The sequence below is a fragment of the Colobus angolensis genome, unplaced genomic scaffold (genome assembly GCF_000951035.1).
Source record: "Colobus angolensis palliatus isolate OR3802 unplaced genomic scaffold, Cang.pa_1.0 Scaffold23, whole genome shotgun sequence".
Lineage (NCBI taxonomy): Eukaryota > Metazoa > Chordata > Mammalia > Primates > Cercopithecidae > Colobus > Colobus angolensis.
The window spans coordinates 7,831,656-7,842,956 of NW_012115488.1; positions in this window are offsets into that span (position 1 = coordinate 7,831,656).

Sequence of the window (11,301 nt, forward strand, 5' to 3'; positions counted from 1 at the left end):
GGCACTCACTAGTGAGATGACCCCAGTACCTCAGTTGAAAATGCAGAAATCACTGGTCTTCTGTGTCCTTCGCGCTGGGAGTTGGAAACTGGAGCTGTTCCTATTCGGCCATCTTGCTCCACCCCAGCCTGTTCTATTTTCAAAAGGAGAGGTGTGTATACAAATGCATGCTTTATTATGTGAACCTGGCATACACTGGTTTATGATATATAGTCTTTTATTTTAAAATATTTAATAATTTAAAATAAAACACTTCAACAAATTACACAACTTTTAGGTGTTAGGTTTGAAGATCCTACATAGATTCAGGAGAAGGTGTTCTAAGTGGTAGACAAAAGGGAAGAGAGACTTTTCTTGTTTAGTGCATCCTAGGTGTATTAGAGTACGTAGGGATGAGGAGAACTAATATCTGAATGGAAAAGGCCAAGATGAGAGAGAAGGGTTAAAGAAGTACTAGACTTAGGTGAGGGGTCACATACAGCACTTCACAACTCAGTATTTCTGGGAGGCATGAAGAGGCGGCTATAGTGGCAAGAATGGGATTATGTAGAACACCTATCCCTGCACAGGTGTATCTCAGGTCTACTCTTGCTTCTGTTCTCCTGTAACCTTGCCACTGTGTTAGTATCTAGGGAACTGGATGTATGGGAGCATTTACCTGGTACAATTTAGCAGCCATTAGCATTCAGCAGCAACGTTCAACATTCAGGAGTCAGATACATCTAAAATTTAAGCTTTACTATATATTAGTTTAGTAACCTTTGTAAAGTAACTTAGCTCCTCCCTAAGGCTTAGTTTCTTAATGTCGATAATATACTCATTCGCCAAATATTTACTGAATGCAAAGTGTTTCCTTGGCACTGTGCTAGAAACCAGCAAGCCAGTGACAGATCAGAAAACTTTCAGGTTTTAGTGACAGCAGATCTAATTCACGTGGGCTTACACATGTGAGGCATGTATTGGCTCATGTGGTGGAAAAAGTATATTCTGTGGATAGTATGTTTCAGGTGTAGCTTGACTCAGGGCTCAAACTATCTCCTTAGTGTCCATTCCTTCACTCTTCTTCCTCTGGATTGTCTTCCTTCCAAGCTCTTTCTTCTAAGACATCATCATGTTCACAACATAATAATACTCAAAAAGAAAATGCCTGTAAATGTATTGTCCATACAAGCCCTGGTGTGCACTCTCTCTCATTAGCCCATATTGAATCCTATGCTCATTTCTGGTCAGGAAAATGGAACGACTAGACGAGCTTAAGCCCAGGTCATATGTCCCATCCCTGGAGTCTGGGGTTACCCCAGACTCCATGAAATGGGGAGAAGTTTCCTCAAAGCGTAATGGGGATACTGTTTCCGAAAGGAGGAATGTTAGTTAATTCTAAGGAAGCACAATCAAGAAATGTCCATTTCAAATTGTAAGCAAAAGCTTCCCCAGTTGTTGCCATCATTGAGCTTACAGTTCAATGTGGGGAATAATTAAAATAATCTCAAAAATAAGTATACAATTGCAATTGAAAAGACTGTGAGGAAAGAGAGAAGCATAATGCCATGAGAGTTATAGTAAGGACATTTGGTCTACGCCAGTAGATTGGAGAAGGCTTTCCCAAGGAAAGATGGCTTGGGTTGGATTAAAAGGATGGAGAAAATTCAACCAATTGAATATTGGAAAGAATAATATTTCTAGAAATGTAACAATGTGTTAAAATGCTTGGTGACAGAAGGGAGTACTGCAAATATTAGGATCTAATCACTTTCTTAGAGCAAAGAAAACTCACACAGATGATGGACTGAAATGACAGGGAAAGACCCAGAATCTCCAGCGCCTTCTGGACCATTTTATCGAGTTAGGCCTTTGCCACAAGGGCAATCGGAAGCTTTTCAGGATTTTAAACAGAGAGACAATGTAATCAATTTTGAATTTCGAGAAGATTCTTTCATTGTGAAGAAAAATTAGAGGAATAGATGTGGGCTACCAATAAGGATGCTATTGCAGTAGTAGTGGTTCTTACCCGGGGGTTATTTTATCCTGCAGGGGACATTTGACAATGTCTGGACACATTTTTAATGGTCACTAATGATGGGGAGTGCTACTGGCATCTGGTAAGTGTAGATCAGGGACGCTGCTTAGCATCCTGCAATGTAGAGAACAACCCTGTGATGGTTAATACTGAGTGTCAACTTGATTGGATTGAAGGATATGAAGTATTAATCTTGGGTGTGCCTGTGTGGCTGAGGCAAAGGAGATTAACATTTGAGTCAGTGGACTGCGGAAGGCAGATCCACCCTTAATCTGGTGGGTGCAATCTAATCAGCTTCCAGTGAACATAAAGCAGGCAGATAAACGTGAAAAGGAAGATGGGCCTAGCCTCCCAATCTGCATCTTTTTCCAGTGCTGGATGTTTCCTGCTGTCCAACATTGAACTCCAGGTTCTTTAGTTTTGGGACTCCGACTGGCTCTCCTTGCTTCTCAACTTGCAGACAGCCATTTGTGGGACCTTGTGATTGGGTAGGTTAGTAATTAATAAACTCTCTTTACATATAGTTATTGGTTCTGTCTCTTTAAGAGAAACCTAATACAAGCCCCTTTCAATAAAGGACTATCTGGTCCAAAATGTCAATAGTGTCAAGGCTAAGAAACACTGGTCCAGGTGAAGAGATCATGGCTTGTTAGTGGTGAGGCAAATGGAGAGACTAAATATATTGGAAAATATGAAGATATGAAGAGGTACGATTGACAGGGCTTGTGGAGGGAATGGAATAGTAGTGTAAGATATGGCAGTACTCATTCACTGAGTTGGAGACCACTGAAAAAAGAGCATATTTTATAAGAAAGTGCTTTCATTTTTTAGTTTGAAGCAACTTTGAGATCTTCAAAGTTATCAAGTAGGTATTTAGATATTTAGGTCTGGAGATCAGATGAAAAGTTTGTATTAGCGATTTATATATTTAATGCATCTCTGATTAGGTGGTGGGTTTCGATGAGATTGCCTAAGGAAAGAGTCTAGATTTGGGAGAAAAGAGATTGGAGGATTGAACCTTGAGGAACTCCAACATTTAATAACCTCATAAAAGATAACAATAGAGAAAACTATGTAATTCAGTGTTCCGTTATGAAGAAAATTACAGACTTCTAAGGTGTAATACTATTTATGTGTAGGGATTAACAAGATCATATATGTAAAGTGTCTAATGTAGAGTAAGCCCTATATAAATAGCAATTATTATTATTAAACAATCTTACAATAAAATTATTCTTCTTAATACTTTGATCTGCTTTTAATAATTTTCAGTACTTCTCCTTCTACCTGCCTTCAGTCTAGCATTGATTAGAGAGCGAATAACCAGGAATGTGAAATGAGTCATCCTATTTTATACCCAGTTCTAAATCCACAGATTCTGGTTAAAGAGTAAGGATGGCTGCAGTCTTTATTGTAGTGTAATCACACCTGTGTAGAGATATGTGCACTTATGGGAACAAAGTTATACTGTTTACCATTATTTAATATACTTGTGTTATGTGGTGATGTTTCTTAGTATTTTCTCTGTAGCATTCTGACCCCTATGATGCCTATACTGAATTCCTCTTCTGGCCTCCACCTGGTTTACTTCTCTGACTCAACAATTGGGTAAAACACTCTTTTGACCATCAATTTCTACAAGAGCACTTACAAGCATTTTCTCTACAAAATTGCAATTTGAAACTTAAAGTCACATTTCAAACTCACTGCACGTTTACAATTTCCCACCTTTCTCTGATTTGTTTGCATATTTGTTTTTCTAATTAAATTTTAAATTCCTTTGAGATATGACAGCATGTCTTTTTTTTTTTTGTTACAGGGCCTCACTCTGTCACTCAGGCTGGAGTGCAGTGGTGTGATATTGGCTCACTGCAACCGCTGCTTCCTGGGTTCAAGCAATTCTCAGCCTCCCAAGTAGCTGGAATTACAGGTGTGCACCATCATGCCTGACTAATTTTTGTATTTTTAGTAGAGACAGGGTTTCGCTGTGATGGCCAGGCTGGACTCAAACTCCTGACCTCAAGAGGTCTGCCCGCCTTGGCCTTCCAAAGTACTGAGATTACAGGTGTGAATCACTGCACCCAGCTAATACAAATCTTAATAATCTTAACATACTGCCTAGAACTTAGCAAATAATTGTCAAATTGAAAAGAATAGTAAGACTGGCAGAAATTATGTAAGGGGACTATAGCACCTCAAAGTGCCAGAAAGTCAGGAAATGTTGAACACCAGTCCCCACCACCTCCAAACACACATATGCACATACACACAGGTAGATGACATACATCAAAGAGACACAGAAGCCAACTGAAAAGGAGCCCAGTGGTCAAAGCTTGAAAACGTTGAGCAACAGTAACAAAATATAAAATAAATGTCCATGAATCCACACTGATATAAATATATGATTAAATAAGTGAGGAAAGGAGACAAATGTCCCTTGCAGAAGAATCCCAAATAGTTTTTGTAGATACTCTACTTTCAAGAAAATGGATCATAACTGTCTGCTCTTTGTGTGTAGGTTGTGTGTATTAATTTCTTTCCCAGTATGGAAAAGGGGAAAATAATTTTATAGGGAAGGAACTTGACAAATGTCAACTCAGCCTGGAGATCACACTTAGCATCAACTGTGAAAAGTCATGTTAAAAGCATGTACCCTTGATATGACATGGTGAGAATAGCATCACTTCTGTGATCTCTCAAAAGTCCATAATCTCAGTCTAATTGAGGAAAAACACCAGAAAAATTTCACTATGGGGCATTCTATAAAATATTTAGCTAATACTCTTCAAAACTTTCAAAGTCATAGAAAATGAGGGAAGCCTGTTAGACCCAAGAGAAGCCTGAGGAGATGTGATGACAACATGTCATGGGGTATCCAAGATGGAATCTTGGAGCAGAAAAAATGGCACTGGGCAAAAACTAACTAAATAGGAATAAAATAGAGGCTTTAGTTAATGATGATGTGCCAATGTGAGTTTATTAATTGTAAGAAATGAACCATACCAATGTAAGGTAAAGATAGGAGAAAAGATACAGAGCATCCAGACACGAACAGTTAAGTAGACATATCTATTTAATTTTTTTTTTTTTTTTGAGATGCAGTCTCGCTCTGTCGCCCAGGCTGGAGTGCAGTGGCGCGATCTCCAATCACTGCAAGCTCCGCCTCCTGGGGTCACGCCATTCTCCTGCCTCAGCCTCCTAAGCAGCTGGAACTACAGGCGCCCACCACCTCGCCCAGCTAATTTTTGTAATTTTAGTAAAGACGGGGTTTCACTGTGTTAGCCAGGATGGTCTTGATCTCCTGACCTCGTGATTTGCCCGTCTCGGCCTCCCAAAGTGCTGGGATTACAGGCGTGAGCCACCGTGCCTGGCCTTAAGTAGACACATCTAAAGGTATATTTCGGCTTTTATTTGACATTTGCTGAAATGAACTTTGCGTCTGTCTTATTTTACAGTTCTTCTCTATCAGTTAGTGGATGGAAAACTTCCTTTAGATACGTCCTTGCCTTATCTAATATCCTTTAGCTTGGGTATTTGACAAAAGAAAGACCTGGATTTGAATCTCACATGTACAATTTATGATCTGTGCAACAACCTGCAATTATATAACCTCTCTGACTGCATTTCTTCGTCAACTGATGAAGGTAAGGATACCTGCATCCAGTGTTTATTTTACAGATATGGTAGTGAGGGTAAAACACTTCTCATAGAGTTTTACTTTTAAAAATGCTAGCCATTGCTATTACTATCATCATTACAGATCCTCATTTTCTTATTTAACCTCATATTTTCTTCTTATTCCTATACATGAACATCGGAAATAGTCTTATATAACCATATTTTTTACAAAGAAAAGATGTACAAGAATACCCCAAAATTCTCAAGCTTGGGAAAAAGAAAATTAAAATTAAGATATTGGGCAGCATGGTAAACCTCCAGTGGATCAATTCCTTTCTCACATTCTCGATGGTTATCATTTCACTTCTGGTTAGCTTAGAATAGATAGCAAAACCTAGAAGAGGAAATTGTGTAGGGGTAATCTGGCTAAAACAGCCACTAAATGATCACATTTTATTGAACTAGTTTATTTAGCTAAAAGACTCCAACTGTCTTTCACATCACCTTTGCTCTTCATTTGCCTCTCCCTGACATTCAAGTATGTGTTGAGGGGGGAAAATCTCTATTTTCAAAGAATAAAGATAGAGATATTTTCTCTATTTTCTATTTTTTTCTAGAGAATAGAAATATTCTCTTTTTGAATCTTCTGAGAAAAGTCCAGCTTTACTAATGATTTGAGCCATGCCTTTTGGCCTAAATAATGTGGGTGTGTTTAGACATATTTGGAGTAAGGACTAATAATTTACATCAGTAGATGTCTAGGAAATATCTCCTTTGATGACCTAAACAGAAAGACGTTGACCTGAAAGAATAGAGACTTTTACCAGAACATCAATGTGCAACTGAAACAATACTAAAGGGGACCTTTCCAAGATGCAATGATTTGGAGAATTACTTGGGATAGGTCCTTCTTCAATCTTACAGTATTGATGAACATGACTTCTCTAAAAGTGTCGTACCTACAAAGTGCATATCAACTAAAAATTCTGTACTCTTTCATTAGGTGCTGTACCAAAAAGCTTAATCTAAATAGATTTTAATATTTAGTGCTGAGCCACAGAAACTTAAGGGCCTGAGCATCTCATAGGTTTAAATAATATTTCCTGGTTGCCAGGAAAAATTTAGCATATATACAAATGAAGATGGTGTGGTATCAGAGGAAGAATTCTACCAGTTCACCATGTTCTGTCTCCTTGAGATACACATTCTGTAGAGACACCTCTTGTATCCTTCAACATGTTCAAATTTCAGTATGGATTAACATTACATTGACAAATTTTAGCAGTAAATTAAAAGTAATCAAATTACATGCATCGTTTCTTTGAGGATAAGGACATATTGAAAACGTGTTATCAAGACATTGCTTTTCACATACATTCATTAGTAATTCAAAGATTTAGTAGCTGATGGTGATGTTAGTGTAATTAACAGGAAAAAAATGGAAGAAATGTATGTTGCTATAGCAATATGTTCATCATGAATGATCTACAGCATAAACGCCCGGATTAATTTACAAGACGCCAGGTAGAGAGCTGCATGGCTGACTAGGCTACTCTCAGATGCCACAGTATTTGTTTTTATTAAGCATAAACATTACAGTGGAGCTTTCAAGGTATGTGTGCTTGTCACTGTCAATCACACAGAGGTTGCATTCCCAAAGAGTTTTCAATTCACTTTAAATTTTTAACAGATGAAGAGAAACAATGTTTTCCCAGAGAATTAAAAAACATATATACCAGCACAGATGACATTTTGACACTGCCTCCTTGTTCATGGGCAGAGTGTTTTTCTGTATTATCTTTTTAATACTAGAAGTATGGGGGTTTTACTGTGCAAAAGGATTTTAAAATAGTGAAATTGGAAGCCATGGTGTCAGAAAACCTCTTAGGAAAGCACTTGTGGGTATGACCATGAGCCGGATGACATTTTAGCCTACCATAGTTTAGGTTATTACTAGAAACTTAAGGCAAAAAAAGGCATCCTTACCTCATTGGGCAGAGAAATGTGATATGTGGGTATATATAGGTGTGTGTTTATGAGCATGTCTGGGAGCTATAGTAGCCAACTGGATGCTTCTTGCTGATGATATTTTGGGGCCTGGAGCCAGACACATGGGATGGCACTAGGGATTCGCATTCCCCAGCTTGGTCAGTGGGGTGGTTTTGCAGCCATGGCACAAACATAGCACGTTTGTGACATGACCTTCTCATTCCATTATCAGAATAGACCAACTTTAGATTTAAGAAAAAGCTAGAAGGGGTGTATAACTTAAAAGAAAGGCTCAAGGATATCAGAGGCAGTGAAGCTTAGATGACCTGGTTTTCACTTGTTTACCACTGATGCTTAGGCGTCATGGACTAATGTAGATGCTATATGAGACTTGTGTGGATGGTGTGTAATGAGTAGAAGTTTTACCAGCTTATTCAGCATGTAGAAATAGCAGTAAAAGCTGTGATGTGAGCAGCCTCTGAATTTTCATCAAAATTATCTCAGAAAAATCTAAAAGTGGAGATAACATATTCTAGTGGGACATTGATGTATAGTATTGACTTGGGACAAGAGTCAAGCAACCGTATTCTTCTAGAGCACTTGCTATATGACACAGTCATTACTTTTGGGCAGCATGAAAGTTGTAAGGATCCCAAGTACATAATACTTTCTTTTATTTTAAAATTTAAACTTTTGTGGGTAAATAGTAGGCATATATATTTATGAGATACATGAGCTATTTTGATATAAGTATACAATGTGCAATAATCACGTCAGGACAGATGAGATATTCATTACCAAGGAATTATGCTTTCTTGTGTTACAATCTAATTATACTCTTTTAGTTATTTTTAAATACACAATAAATTATTGTTGACTGTAGTCATCCTGTTGTGCTATCAAAATAATATATTTTATTCATTCTACCTAGCTATATTTTTGTAGCCATTAACCATCCCTAATCCTGCCACAGCACTACCACTCTTGATAGCATGCCAACATGTTTGAAGGTAGGAACTTTAAGAACTTAAGGAAGAATAAGAAAGTTGTGGGTTTATTTTTCCTCTAGTCTAGAGAAGGATTGAGTTTTTGGGAATAACTCCGAACATCTGGTCAAACCATGTATGTTATGAGTCTTGGCCAAGGGGATTTAAATTTTAAGCCAGACCTGGCATTCACCAGTACTATCCTTATGGGATTTAGTTTGGAGGCTAAAGGTTGCCAAACCCAAGTTTGGACCCTGCATTACTTAGGCTGGATAGACAGACACTGTGTAGAGGAAATGAACAATAAACATTGTACCCTTTGAGATTCCACAAAGAAAAACAATAAACTTACACCAATCATGGTTTCAATAAAGGTTTGGTTTCTTCAGGCTACTGCCCAAATAAAGGCTATTGCAGGCAGTCTGTGCCTGAAGAGACAAGTAACTTTCTTTTCATACTCCACCCTGTTAGGGAGTCAGTTCTGGCAACCAGTGAAGTTGGCACTAATCTAATCAGGATGTTTTGTTTTAACTTCTGGTGTGGCAATGTGTCTGCATTGAGGAGGAAGAAATGATTTTCTTTTTTTAAGATGCTACACTTCCACTGTTTATAAGGGCGTTTCTATTGTTTTCCGAAAACGGATTTTGCGTAAAACTAGTTTTGATATTTATTCTTTTCACAATGCTACCTGTAGTACAGTGGTTCTCAACCTAGAGTGACTTTGCCCTCAGGAGACGTTTGACAATGTCTGGAGACATTTTTAATCGTCGTGACTGAGTTCAATTGTTATGACTGTGTGTGTGTGCTACTGGCATCTAGTGGGAAAGATCAGGGATGCTGCTAAGTGTTCTACAATGCACAGGATAGCCCTCTACAACAAAAATGTATCTGGTCTAATGTGTCAATAGTGATCTTGAGAAATCCTGATTGAGTGTAATTGTATGATAGAGTCTTGATATTGATCCTGTGTTTAATACAACACAACCAAAGGTGGTATGTCTAAAGCCACAAGTAATGATTTTATTATCAACATCATATATTAGACAGATAGATAGATAGATAGATAGATACAGAGATAGATAGAGAGACAGCTAGATAGATAGATAGAAAGATAGATGGATAGATAGATAGAGCTTGGAAATTCTCTCATGTGAAAACTTGAAAAATGCATTTAAGTAAGAGCAAATGCAGCTAGCAATGTAATAATAATTTAGATTCTCTTCAAATATAAAGTGAAAAGGAGAAAAAAAGTTTCACTGAAAATATTATTTCTGAAGAGATATTTTCACCTTCAACTTCTGGTCTAAAATTTGGGAAAATAACCATCTAAGATGTTCCAAAAGCCCATATATCTGTATATTATTTGGAAACAGGAATAAAATACAGTATTATAAACTCTTGTTGGATAAAATGGCATCCAGAATTTAATAAATATTTATTTTGCAAGCAGTGGTGTGAATGTATATGTGTGTGTGTGTGTGTGTGTGTGTGTGTGCAGACAGTATATAATGTTATTTGGGATTCATAACAAACCTGTTAGATTGGCATAATTACTCTGGATTATAAATAAGGAAGCCAACGAGGTGAGATCTGAACCTGCGTCTTCCCAGGATTCAAACCTGAATGTTTTATACCATACTACACTGCCTCTGAATCTGAGATATACTTGGTCATAGTACTAGCACTACTGTATGGATTTGTGGGTTTGAGGAGCACAGAATCACGTGACGTAGAACGAAGAGAAAGAGCATTCCCTCCTCTAGCCTCTGATGTGGTGTCACGTAAAATTTCAAGGTTGGCAGATTTCATCTTCACATTCTCTCAACTTCTGCTGTAATCTTGCCCTCTTACTCTAATTCCACAACGCCAGAACCTATATATTATCCTGCCTATTCTAATGCAGTGCCCCAAAATTGAAGTTTTTTCTTTCTCCTTTAGTACGAGTCAAAATTCTCTTTCCTTTAACATATAATAACTAACTTTAATAGGTCATAGTAATTTCTAGAGAAATGTATGTGTTTTTGTAGAGGACGACAATAAAATCTGACCATCCAGAATTGCGGTGAGAAATCTATTGTGTGGGGAAAACCTGTAGGAGCTTGTTCCAGATACCTCAGGTCTAGACTTCATTCTCTTTCTGGCCAGCTCTGTGCCTCTGGGCAAATTCTCAGGGCTGAATTTTCAGGGCTTCTGTTTTGCCATCTATGATGAATGAAGAAGCTGACAGAGATATCAGCATAGATGATGATGATAAAATTAAAGACAATGAAGAAATAAAGACATATAAATGCATTAAAAAGTCTTGAAGAATATACAACAAAACAAAATGCTAATCAGTAGTTACTTTTTAGAAGACCATGATGGTTTTGTGCTTTTTACTCCGCATATTGTGAAAAATTTCAATAAGCACATGTAATTTTATAATTTTAAAAGCAATGAAATAATTTTAACATTAAAAAGAAGAAAAATGAAATGGGATGATCTGTAAAAATCTCTTGTAGTGTTCACAGTCCATCGTTAAGCTGTTTGCTTGGCTCAGCACAATTGTTTTAGAAGAATGAAACAATAATAATGGAGAAGAGTGATACCAGGTGTTTCTGGAGTGTGTGGTTTATGATTCTGTGGGTACTTGGATTTGTTGGGGTGTTGGTGCTGATGTCTGTTTTGTAAGCTCACTGTGGAATAACCATG